We start from the raw sequence: 13,063 nt of genomic DNA on the forward strand, positions 1-13,063 counted from the left end.
GTGTGTGTGTGTGTGTGTGTGTGTGTGTGTGTGTGTGTGTGTGTGTGTGTTTATAATGGAGGAAGGGAGGAGGAGGAAGGGGACTAAATCTCCTTTCTGACAACCAAGTGGAAAAGTTGGATTGGCATGTTGGGTGCTAACACAGAAAGCACTATAAACCCATTAAACTATCATTTCATGATCAGAGGACAGAGTTCAAGTGATTTATTTCAGCTATATTTTCATCAGCACCATTCATTAGAATTGAAAGTACTAGGTGCAGACTGCAGAGCTGTTATCAAATAGCATTGCAATGTTTATTTGTGTTTGGTTGCTCGTATCTGTGCACCTGCGAAAATTATTCTGATTAATGAGCAGGCTGAGGTGATCTTTACTGGCATGCCTGTCCTTTGACATGGAAATCTGCTCAAGTTGGGCAGCTTTGTCTTTTGTTTTTGCAAGCATAAATTAAATGATTACATGGCTATGGGCTGAGCTGTGGATTTGGCAGCCCTGTGCTGAAAATTTATTACCTTTGACAATTTTTGTTTGCAGACAAAGCTTTTGTCAACTCTGGAATAGATGTTGTGAAACTACAGTCAACTGAATTCAGAATTAATTAATCTAGCCGCCTCTGTTTCTCTAAAGAACAAGGTCAGTGGTGGAACAGATGACCCTTGTGACACTTACGTTTCAGTCCAATTTTATTCAAATCTCAACCAAATTCAAATTCAAAACTATGAATGGAAGGAAAATTACATTTTACATTCTCTATATTTCTTTTGGAGACATTTTCACTGGCCTTCGATCACATTTTGTCACAGTCAGAAACTAACCAGGATCATGTGTGTGTGTGTGTGTGTGTATACATATATTGCAATGTGGCCCAGCCACATTAATAATATTACCATTTAATTAGGTTAATTTCTCACTCTGCTTTATTTGTCTACTGCTCAATGCTCCACAGGTTGGTTTAGGGGCTGCAGGCAGTTTTCCTATCTCCTCTCATTGTTTGGATAAGTGGTTGTGGAAATAAATGCTTTGAATGACAATTGTGATGACTAGAAGCAATATAAAGCTCTAAATCTTCCCTGGGCTCATCACAGAGTACTCTTAATGCATGGAATGTATTATGAAATCTCTTCAGCTGAATCATCTACGAAGGGCTCTCATCATGACAGACGCACAACAAACATGTCAATATGTGTTTTATGGGCATACAGGATATGGCTGTGACATCAGATAAGCTGAATGAATTAGTAATATCCATATGCATATACACAATTACACAGCATACAATAACTGCAAGGATTTAATTAACCAATAGCCAGAGTGCTGTTGTGTTGAATATCATCTTCATATGCCCATCATTATGCAACAGTTCAATAAGCAAGAAGTTAATTTTGAGTAATGTACATTTTAGTCACAAAATGGCAGATTACTTTGTCTGTGTTTGCTCTGGTAAGGAAAATACATATTTGGTTTCCAAATAAATTAGCATTCACGTTTTTATCAGTGCATACATTCCCTGGGAATTGAACCCATAACCTTAGTATTAATAAAAGCCAAACTCTACCGTTTGAGCTACAGCAGGCCAAATGAGCATTTAAATGAAGCCACAGAGGGATCAGTCTTTGTTTGTTGTGACTGAACTAGACTTTGATGATACAATACTGTGAAGTGCAGCATCGTGGCTCAGTGGGTAGTGTCATTCCTTCACATCATGATGGTTGCTGGTTTGAGTCCTGGCTGTGTCAGAAGATATAGAGCAGTGGTTTAATGAATGAAAGGTACTGCATGTTAGCTTATGTATTGTGCCCAAAAGCATGATCTACGTAAGTCCACGTCATACTAAGAGGAAACTATGCTTCTAACTACAGCTTGAAAGCTATTGTTCCAGCCACACAAGTTTGTGATGTTGTTTGCGAATGTATTGAACTATGTTAGTAACAGCAGAACATGCAACTATACAATGATTTTGGGAAATGCATCCCAGGATAGGTGAATTGCAGACATTCGTGTAAGTGTGAATGGAGTTGTATATAAGCGCTGTGATGGACAGGCCTAAGACATTGGGATAGGCTCCATCATCCCATCTATCCAACTACATATATAGTATACCAACATGTCTGCTGAGATCACACAGAATAACTGTGACATTTTGCAAAAATATGCATCTCTCTCCAGCGGTGTCAGTGGTTTTCTCCTGCAAACATTCACACTCTCCATTAAATTCCACTTGCAGCCGTTGCTTCCCAAATCCAGTGACCTGTGCTTCTGGATGCTGCATGCTTGTTAGTTTGCCTGGACTGATTCACAGCTCTTAAATGCTCATGGCCCTGTATATGTTTTGCCTGTCCATTTTGTCCTACTTTATGTCTTTTATTTAGTTAACTTGTTTGTACAGATTGTTGTTTTCCCACTACAAGCTAATTATTTAAAAATTTGGTCAAACGACTTGCGTCTTGTAGTCTCCCGTTTGCTCTTATTAAGGTGTAAAAGGAGTTTATGCATCAATATCTCAAGGTTATTGTGCTGTATATTGATTTTAATCTCTTACCGCATTCATTTTAAATCCTTTGAGGTTAAAGTTCAAACTTGAGTTTCTCAGTAATGAACCTCTTATAATCTTGATTTTTGCCTTTCTTGGAAGTCCCTCTGTTGCAGGAATGGACACAGCGCTGCGACAAACACGCAGACATTTAAGTTGTTATTCAGAGTGTTTTCAAGATTACTTTTCCTTTTATCTCCGTACACTTCAAGATCATTCATTCAAGCTGTGCTGCCCAGCATCTGAGAACTATGAGGAAACATACTGTAGTTCCTGGAATATAGACATAATGAATAATATTTATCTTCAGTTCTTTACAAAAAAAGATGGATATATATCTTTAAAGGGTCACCAAATCAAAGCAAACACACAGATTTTAGCAGTGCTCTAAAGATAAGTTGGCGAACAAAAGCCAATAGAATTATACTCCATCTTAACAGTTGAGTGCAGGTTCAGAGGTCAATGTGCAGGGAACAAAGAATGTTTTGATGACAATAGAAGAAAAAGAGAGGTCATTGTGGGTATTTGTGGAAAAATGCAGCACCACTCTTCCCTAATTTCAGGGTTAATGCGGCCCACATTTATGGCTCCAGTTCATGTTCTGAGAATCCAGGGTCGTAGATCAGGTGGTCATGCAAACCTCTTGAGGTTCTGCCTATGATATCCATACATGGCCAGCAAATGTGGGGATTGTTGTGATGTGTCTAGGTTCAGAATAAACCCCTTTAGATTTGAGCTCCATGTTTCCATAAACGTAAGGAACAGAGATTTTTAGTGAAGGCCCGTTTCGTCAAGGCAAGGTTGTGCTGAAGGAAGGTTTGGGGGCTGTATTAGTTGAGAATTTAAGGATTGTGATCCAATTATCTGATCTGTGGCTTTTCTCTGTCCTGTTTCCGTCTGCCTGTGACAGCTGGGCTTGACTCAGAGGAAGTGAGAATGGATATTGGAAGGAAAGAAGAATGTGCCAGCCTTTCTGTCCACCAATCGTTGGCCATTGGCACGGTGCCTCAATCGCTGCTTGCATAAAACGATTAGACAAGAAAAAAGAGAAATCATTAGGGTATGGACGATTTGTGGTTTATATCTTTAAATTGACAGTTTCGTAGTTCATGCTAGATTTCATGTGGGTTCTGCTGGCCAAATTTAGGTGAGTAGAGACATATCCACGGTGACTTTGAATGCACTGAAACCCTCGTATTATTACAAGAATGACAACAGCACAAATACAAAGCGATCTTGCAAATTGCAGTTTCTATTGAAAATTTTCAGACATTCCCTCCCTTTACAGTAAAAGCAATGGACTGCTAATGATTGGCCAATTTTAGAAGAATGAAATCTTTCTTGCTTTGGCTTTTGTGCATGTTGGGTTCACAGTATGCTGGCCTTTATCATTACATTTGCTTTTATTCTGTTGACAGTGTCGTTATTGCTCTTCCATTTTGGCTTAAGAGTGATTTGACTGGATCATTCCTTTCTACAAGCCTGTGTTATAATCAAAAACCAGTTTATCGTAATTAACCATACTAAAATTTAAAGTTTTCTGAATGGATTTTATATGATTGTTTTATTTTCAGTATATATATATATATATATATACATCCTTTTTCTTGTATTTACATTTTTATTTGTATTTTTCTATTATTTCTATAAAAACATTTTAGTTATTTTTTTTTACTATTTAGATATTATTCCTATGTTATAATTTTTAATATTGAAATATAATATGCTCATAATATGTTCACCATATCAAGGTCAGTGTAATCATCACACAAATCCAGCATAAAGGCAGCCATTTTGTTGTCATGTGATAATAACCAGGAAGTAATACAACAGAGAGGACACCTGGGCTGCGTTCCACTCCACTTTTAGACACACACTAGTGAACTTCCCTCGGGGGAATCCCCGGTGCCATTTTGAAGTGCATTCCACTTTGTGAAGTGGACAAGGGAAGTTTATATGGACAGACCCTTGACCCCTAGATTTTGACTGAGGGAGCGAGTCTACTTCATATGTACGCTTCAGGCTGCTCCATATACCACAATGCAACACTTATGTCATCACAGATTGCGTTTAATTTTTCCCCACCTCAAACAACTCTATGATATATCTTTTTTTTTTTTTTTTTACATTTAAAGCAGCCCAAGCATACCTGTATACATATAGGGCCAGGTTTACTAAACAGGGCAAATTAGTGCTAGATCGCAATTCCATAAAAGCGCCGATGGGAGAGGAAAATTCTGCGGGTGTTTTACTGACAATGCGCACATTAAAGAACACAGATGCAGTCCGATCATTTCCATAATGACCAGCGCAATCTACTGTCTGCTTTAAAACATGTTTTTTTAGGCGTTAAATAATGGCGCAAATACCAGTAATTTGACGAGCACAAACGTCAGGCGCAAAAATAACTATGTCCATGCCTTTTCAGCGCTAATGCTTCAGTGCGCATCTTTAGTAAATCCTGAAAGTACTATTTTAACGCCAAAAGATGCTTGCGCTGGCGCAAGCTGTTAGTAAATCTGGCCCATAGAATACTGCATCAAACTAATTTGTAAAGGAAAAAATTTAAAGGTCCCATATTGTACACCTTTCTGGAGTTTTATTTTACGTTTTGATGTCCTTAAGAATATATATTTGCGGTATAAGTACCAAAAATCACCTCCATAGCGAATTTCAAGTGATTAAGGGATGAGGACGTTTCAATTCAGGCCATTGCAAAGGTTCCGCCAGTAGTGGGCAACATAATCAATGATGTACATCCAAATAAATGAGACGGAAGGAAGTTAGTGGGTGAAGGGCATAAAAAATGAACTGGAACGTAGCCCTGCAGACACGTCGTCATATCGAGGTCTGTAAAATAAAAAAAATACATAAGATGATTTGACCTTTTTATGACATGGCAAGGTTGAATCAGGTTGTCAAATGTCCAATGGAAGAGTTTTCCTGATTTCATAATATTCAGAAATTATTACGACTGTGTGCCATAAGCATAATTTACATAAGCATCATTGCTAGAAAGTAGAAAGAATTTGAAGGAAGTACTGTTTCTCTGGTGTAGAGATGTTTCAGATATTGTAGACATTGAAATATCTGAAAGGTTTTCACTGAAAATGTTACAGTATGTATTTTATCCTACTACTTAATGCAGATAATACAAATGTCTGTACTTTCCATCTCAACCTCATTATCCTATCTTTCTTTTATCATATTGTCTTTTTCACAAAACTATTCCCCCAAGTAAAAACTGATTAGATTTTTTTTGTTGTTGTTGTCCCCATAGGCAAAAAAGATGTCACATTGACTAGATTTATCTTGCAGGTAAACAGATAAACCTACAATTAAACAATTTGTTTATTGCCTTTGGAGAGTTGTTGTGGTGCTAAGTAAAGAAAATGAAAAATGGCGAGAGGCTATTACCATATTTTATTAACACAAGAAAATGGCTCTACTTCTAAGTTGACTTCCTGCTTGGCTGGTTCAGATTCCTGAGAGAGAAACTCAGAGGACTTAAGACACCCTCAGTACAAATAATAGAGTGGGTCTCAGCCCATTATCCCAAATGCCCTGTTCTTTATGTGTCCTCTTGAGAGTGATGCAGATGAGAGGAAATCCAGAGGGTGTGCGTAATAGCAGCTGAACTTACCTTGGCCTTTACGATTTTGGCGGCGTTATCATATGCTGCATAGTCATACCTCTGGACTGGGAAATTTTTAAAGGCAAGACAAATGCCATGGATAAAGAAGGTAAGAGCTGGGACTTTTCCACAAAGAAAGCTTTCTTTAGACCATGAGCACTCTAAGGCCATGTCCACATGTACACAGGCATTTTTATAAACTGAATTTTTCCTTCTTCCGTTTAAAAAAAATCTCCGTCCACATGAAAACGCAAAAGCATGCTATGAAGCACTGTCAAGAGCATGCCAAGCCAACAGGTGGTGATATCATCTCAACCGTAAAGCCATGTTGGCCAATCAGAAGCCTGAAAAAGTTTCCAGTAGGCAGAAATAACAGCACATGCTCCGACGTCACAAGCCAGAATCTCCGGTTTCGCTGTCTACACGATAACACTGCAACTGGAGTTTTTGAAAATCATCACCCTGGTAGGAGTTTTCAAAAATGTTCAGTTTCAGTGACCTGGTGCTGCGTTTGCGTGTGGACGAACGGCCAAACCGCACAGAAAAAGCTACGGTTTTGAAAATTCATGAAGCAGCAGGGTTTTCCCATTAGTAGCTAGAGGTACTGAGAGAAACAGCTTTGTTTGCTTTTTTGGTTCTCCATCAAATTAACACTTTTGTGTGTGTGTGAGTGTATGTGTGCAATTAAATAAATATTAATGCCGCAAACATACTAGTAAGTATGTACTAAGAGTAGTATGTTACTCTGAATGCAGCCACAGAGTCCAGTAGCTGGCTAAATATCGAGGAAACAGTAACCTGCTTTAAAGAGGCTTTACTGTATTAAGAGTGCAATTTAGGTCAGGTCATTTTAGGAATTATGCCATAACTAGGATCAAATTACACTTAATGGAGTTACATTATCTGTAGCATATAAAGCCATTACTTAATTCCATTTATCATTTCTGAAATAAGAAACACTAGAAATTCTGCCTATTATTTTCTTTGTTCAGGATGAGTAATGAGAAGGATCATGTGCAGCGCCCTGAGGACTGCCGTCCCTCGCGGTGACAGATGAGTACTGATGAGACTTTAGTCCCTAGCTTTACTTTTTAGAAGGATCAGCAGGAGATGACCAGTTTTCGCTTAGACAGGCATCATAAGCAATTTCTCCGCAGCATTTCCTCATGTTAAGCTGTAAATATGGATTGTGTGACTTGTTTATCATCGTTAACGTGGTACTAGACATATAAAATGCATTCTGTCACTGTCAATGTTTTTTACTGTTGGACAGACTGTCAGCAGCCTTGCTTACACAATTTAGAGTAGAACATCTCATGATTCACTCCATCACAATTCAGGAATTTTGGCACTGTTGGCCCTCAGAAGCATCAATATGAGATCTGAGTGAAGTGGGTTTTTAACTTACAAAGAAAATGGTTTGTATCTTTGATAATTGAGACGCATGATGTCCGTGTTGCTCTTTTTGATGCACAATATATGCAGGTTCCATATCGATTATTGGTAAATTTTAGAATTTGAATATTGGCTTAATATATTTAGTTTTAAGTTTAAATGTATTTTATTATTATTATGTTTCTTCTAAATAATTAATATTGAATTTTTAATCTTTTTAAAGGATGAAATATTAATATTGAATAGTTATCAGTTATCACACACAACATTAAAATGAACTCATTTTAATATTGGTGTATCCCTTTGCTTCCTGACAATGTATTATTATTATTATTATTATTATTATTATTACTATACTATATCCTTTTATAGTGGGTTGCAATAAATAGGTGATGAACACAATGGACATGTATTGAATAACTGAAAGGAGGCATTAGAAGTGGCGGTGTATCCCACTCGTCTCCTCACCACACCTTCTTTTTGGTAAATAAAGGTTAAAAAATAAATCATTCTCTTTCTGGCTCAGGGATTTTTGATCTTTGTTACACATGTCGCTGTTTTGCTTCCTGGGAAAGCAGCTTTTAGATTATTAAGGGCGGAGGGAGTGAAAGAGATGAAAACATTCTAATCCACATATTGACGTCAGGCTGGATGGACCGCAGCGGAGGAGATGGGAGACAACATTTGGGCCTCACATTCAGCAGATTATTTCCCATCATGCTCTCTGAGTGAGAGTGTCCCTAAGAGGGACACAACAGCTTTATGTATTCCCTGGGGTCGCACTCCAGCAGCATATTCACATATGAGGAGCTACTACATAAATAAGCTAAATGTATTTAAAAAGGAACCAAATATACTTCCTGCTAGTTCTCCAAGTGAATGCTTGCCCATTATGACATTATGATAATATTATGACAGTGATGAAACCATGAAGTATCAGTATGTTGTTAATGATGGTCTATTTAGAATTTAGTTTTACACATCCATTTTTCAGCTGCGTTTTTTTAAAGCTTGTTTCTTTTCTTGAGTTTGTGAGTTTATTATAATTCTGTGTTTATTTCTCACAATTCTGAGTTTGTATCTTGCCATTCTGACATTTTTCACAGAATTGTGAGATATAAACACAGAATTGTGCGAAATAAAGTCTATGGGCCAGATTTACTTACAACTAGCAGTGAAGAATTAGTGCTGAAAAGGCTTAGACAGTTATTTTTGCGCTTGAATATGCATTTGTAGGAGTTTCACTTTGAAACACAACATTTTTGGGAGGAGCGTATTAAAATGAATCACACAACATGATTTACAAACGTTTGCGCTCGTCAAATTACTGGTATTTGTGCCATTATTTAACTCCCCAAAAAAGCATGTCTTCAGTAATGTGCACTGCTCTTGGTAGATTGCGCTGGTCATTATGGAAATTATCTGGCTGCGTCTGTGTTCTTTTTATTTTATTTTATTTTATTTTACGGCAGAAACCAGCTTCCATAGTTTTTGCTACAGTAAGTCATCAGGATTTAAATGATAGACTATTATAATTAGCCTTCCTTTTTGCATGTAAAAAACAAAGCTACTAAGGTTTGAGATGTTGGCTTTCGAATGTTATGGTACATAATTTTTTTATGGAAGGAAATTAACATTTGAAACATTAAAGTTTGTTTATATCGATTTAAGTAAGGAAAATCCAGATTTTAATGGTCTACGCCATTAGCCTAAAGGGGAGCTCATTGGTACGTTTTGAGATGCTGGGTGTAAAGAATTGTTAAACTCTTAGGAGCTAATTAATACCCGGTAGCAACCACCAAAAATTGTCCGGTCAGAACAATAACGTTATGTCAGTTGGAGGACTTAGCAACACACACCACTCACTTCAGAATTTGAGCAGTTTACTTGAGTGTGGTTCTAGAAATAGAAACAACAATAATAAAGTATACGTTTACATTAAAGAACATCAATATGCAAATGAATAACAGTTGGCATTTTGTATGTCAATAACACATGTAAATATGTTTATACAGTGATTGCGTAACAGGATTAGCTCGCGATTAGCGTACAGAGACATGTGTTACGGCATATGCGATAATGACATCTTTAAACATAAATTAACGCACATAATCACACACTTGTATATTTTATATTATTGATCAATATGCGAATCCGTTGACCGGACTACACATGACACGAGTTGGCACAGATTATAAACTTTTTCAAACCATCCTGCTCCACGATGTTTTGTTAGATTTGGTGGAGAAACCAAGTCTGACCACCAGATGTCGCTAATTCGCACTGTGTTAAAAGCTTCGAGTAATGAACCGTTTTTCGGCACAATTTCATGAAAGCCTCAAACGGTTTAGAAAGCCTCGATTTCCCATCACTAGTATAAAGAAATTAACTTACTCTTTGATGCAAGCACACATGCGATTACTCATCAAAGCATTGCGGATGAAATGACGTTGTCACCGTTAGGTCCATCGATCTCGCGCTTATATTAATAACAGCGCTTACACCTTTTCTTAACTGCGCCAGCATCCGGGTCTCTAACACGATCTGGGTCCTAACTATAGGTGATTGACTAACTGCCAGACTAATAATCACACAATGAATACAACTATTACACAAATTACTGCATGGACATTCAAAACTGACCCTCAATTTAGTACACTGGGTATGTGCTTCTGGTCAGCACAGCAGTGGTTCATTTGGAAAATAGAGTAAAGGTCTGAGTTGATGTTTACTATAGAAAAGCTTGCCTCACACTTTCCAATGAATATGCATGGTCACGTTCCCCTCTGATAGGTATAAATAATGTATAGAATACTATGTGTTTGCACAGCTTTGATAAAATCCAGTATGATTTCAGCGCTGCCAGCTGTAATCCATTCTTTGAGAAAGAAAATAACAACAAATGCAATGCAATGCAGTGAGCAATCAACGCAACACTTGAGTGTTTTCCCAGTGCTATTCTAATGCAGAGCAGGCACTCTGGATTTGGGTTAGGAACAGCGTGACTCAGATGCTTGAGGCTTATCTGTTCGGTGTGGGACATGTCATAATTTTGGATGAAGGAGGCAGATCATAGGTCATCGACCTAGATACAGGACATATGGAATACAGAGTTTGATTAACCAAATGTCCTAAAATTAACAAGCATATTAACCAGTGTACCGTTTAAAAGTCAGTTGCCAGAAGGAAGAATCAGATGATTAAACTGGATGCGAAGACACAGCAAGTTTTAATCACATATTATAATCAGATTCAAGATTTTAAATTAACTTTCTGTCTTTATTTGCTTGTTCTTAAGTCGTTCCAAACCTTATCTTTCTCCTTTAAAATGTTATTTTTGTGTTCCATTGAGAAAGAGAGAAAAAACAGCATTCGGGTTTGGAATGACATGAGGATGAGTAAATGATGACAAAAATTTTTGGAGATAAACTTTTACTTTGGAGTTTTGAAGGTTTGTCCTGGTTGCATTTATGTGTTATCAATTATGGATGACATTGGAAAAGGTAAACAATTAATAATTTAGTACCACAAATGGTTTTGTGCTGAAAGACAGGATTTACACATCTATAATCTAGCTCACCCAGTACACTCTTAAAAATAAAGGTGCTTCACGATGCCATAGAAGAACCTTTTTGTCTAAATGGTTCCATAAAGAACCTTTAACATCTGAAGAACCTTTCTGTTTCACAAAAGGTTCTTTGTGGCGAAAGAAGGTTCTTCAGATTACAAAAAGGTAAGAAAGAGATGGTTCTTTAAATAACCTTTGACTGAATGGTTCTTTGTGGAACCAAAAATGGTTCTTCTATGGCATCGCTTGAAGAACCTTTTGAAGCACCTTTATTTTTAAGAGTGTATAAAATATCCACCCTTTTACAGTGTGTACCATTACTTTGTAGATCTAATATTAAACCAAATACTCTCTCCTGATCTACAGTGAAGATTGATGTATTCCTTAAACCTAAGAAACCCATTTAGAGATGTTCTGAGTTTGGACTCCAGCCTACTGATATTTATAAGTTTGTGGTTTAAGTGGAACTGCTGTTTGTTGTTGTTGTATTTTTTTTTTAATAAAAGTTATCGAACATCTGGTTGAAAGCTGTTGTAGACAAATGTCATCTGATCCAAAAGCAGATTCTGTCTCCTCTCTCTCTCTCTCTAATCCCAGACACATTCTGTTAGGAAATTAAGTAAACCGTGCTGTTAACAAGTTAATACATCATAGGGTGTTTCTCAGATACGGGCAGTGTCAGATTGCTGTGTCTTGCTAAGGCTAGAACTGTATGCATCAGAAGTGGACAAGTGGAATGTATTATCTTTTCAGAATTACAGTTTGATTGGACATGGACATATTCTGTTCACAAATAATTTTTTCCTTTATTGTAATTTATTTTCTTCGTATTTTATCTCATTCATGCCTGTTATGGGTAAATAACTAAAGTTTAAATTGAGGGGGGAAAATACTAGCATTTGGTTGGACTCATGATTGAACTGTGTACATTTTTACCTAATTTGTGTAAAAAAGATTTTAAAAGTTTTGAAAGTCTATTATACTCACCAAGGCTGCATTTATTTGTTTAAAAAATGCAGTAATATTGTACAATTTAAACATTTTATCTATTTAAATTAATATTTTTAAATGTAATTGAATTTTCTGCAGCCATTACTCCAGTCTTCAATGTTACATGATCCTTCAGAAATTATTCTAATATGCTGATTTGCTGCTCAAAAAACATTTCTTGTTATCAATGTTGACAACAGTTGCATTGCTTAATTTCTGTGGAAACCAGCATACACTTTTTTAGGATTCTTTGATGAATAAAAGAATAAAAAAAAGAACGACACTTGAAAATGTGTAAAATTATAAATGCCTTTCCTATCGTTTTTAATCAGTTTAATGCATTCTTGCTAAATAAAAGTATTATTTTCTTTAAAAAGGTCATTCTGACCCCAAACAGAAGTGTGCATAAACCATTTTTATCCAATAAATATTTAAATGAATTCACTGATTATACTATAATAGTTTTAAATAATTCATAATTTTATAATGAGATTTCATAGTTTAAGACTTTAAGTCTCATCTGGAACAAGGCTAAAACCATCAAATCTTTGTAGAACAAGCATGCGTAGCAAAAAATAAATGAAGTCATGTAACAATACCTTAAGAAAAAGAAAAATGTTTAATCTTAATAAAACTGGGCATACTATTGTGTGTAGTTAAAGGAACACCCTGCATGGATCTGACAGATTACAGTTTAACATGATCACTATAGTAAGATTATTTTAAAGATTGCGTAAGTTCCCTTTCAGTCGGTCACTCTCGACGTCACGTCGGATGACCGACGAATTGGGATCTCGCTTAGAGAGACCAATCTACTTCGAGTGTAAACTAAACGAGCCAATGCACATTGGCATGCGATTATTGCATCCAGCTGCTGCTGATCACAGCGTGAGTATAAGTAGGCAGCAGATGCAGCGCATATTCAGCTTTTCGCTTCGGAGCCGAG

At 36.7% G+C, this 13,063-nt stretch overlaps 1 protein-coding gene and 1 long non-coding RNA gene across 3 annotated transcripts in view; one reads left to right on the forward strand and one right to left on the reverse strand.

Annotated features, from left to right (window-relative positions):
- Positions 1-13,063, forward strand: part of igsf21a (immunoglobin superfamily, member 21a) — a 202,801-nt gene that overhangs the window by 9,046 nt on the left and 180,692 nt on the right. The window lies entirely within an intron of this gene.
- Positions 1,076-10,063, reverse strand: LOC107691320 (uncharacterized). The gene is made up of 3 exons (XR_001634528.1): positions 9,954-10,063; positions 2,540-3,544; positions 1,076-1,728 (listed from the first exon to the last, which is right to left on the reverse strand). It is a non-coding gene; the product is annotated as an uncharacterized LOC107691320 (long non-coding RNA).

The sequence above is a fragment of the Sinocyclocheilus anshuiensis genome, unplaced genomic scaffold (assembly GCF_001515605.1).
Source record: "Sinocyclocheilus anshuiensis isolate Anshui unplaced genomic scaffold, SAMN03320099.WGS_v1.1 scaffold1154, whole genome shotgun sequence".
NCBI classification, from domain to species: Eukaryota; Metazoa; Chordata; class Actinopteri; order Cypriniformes; family Cyprinidae; genus Sinocyclocheilus; species Sinocyclocheilus anshuiensis.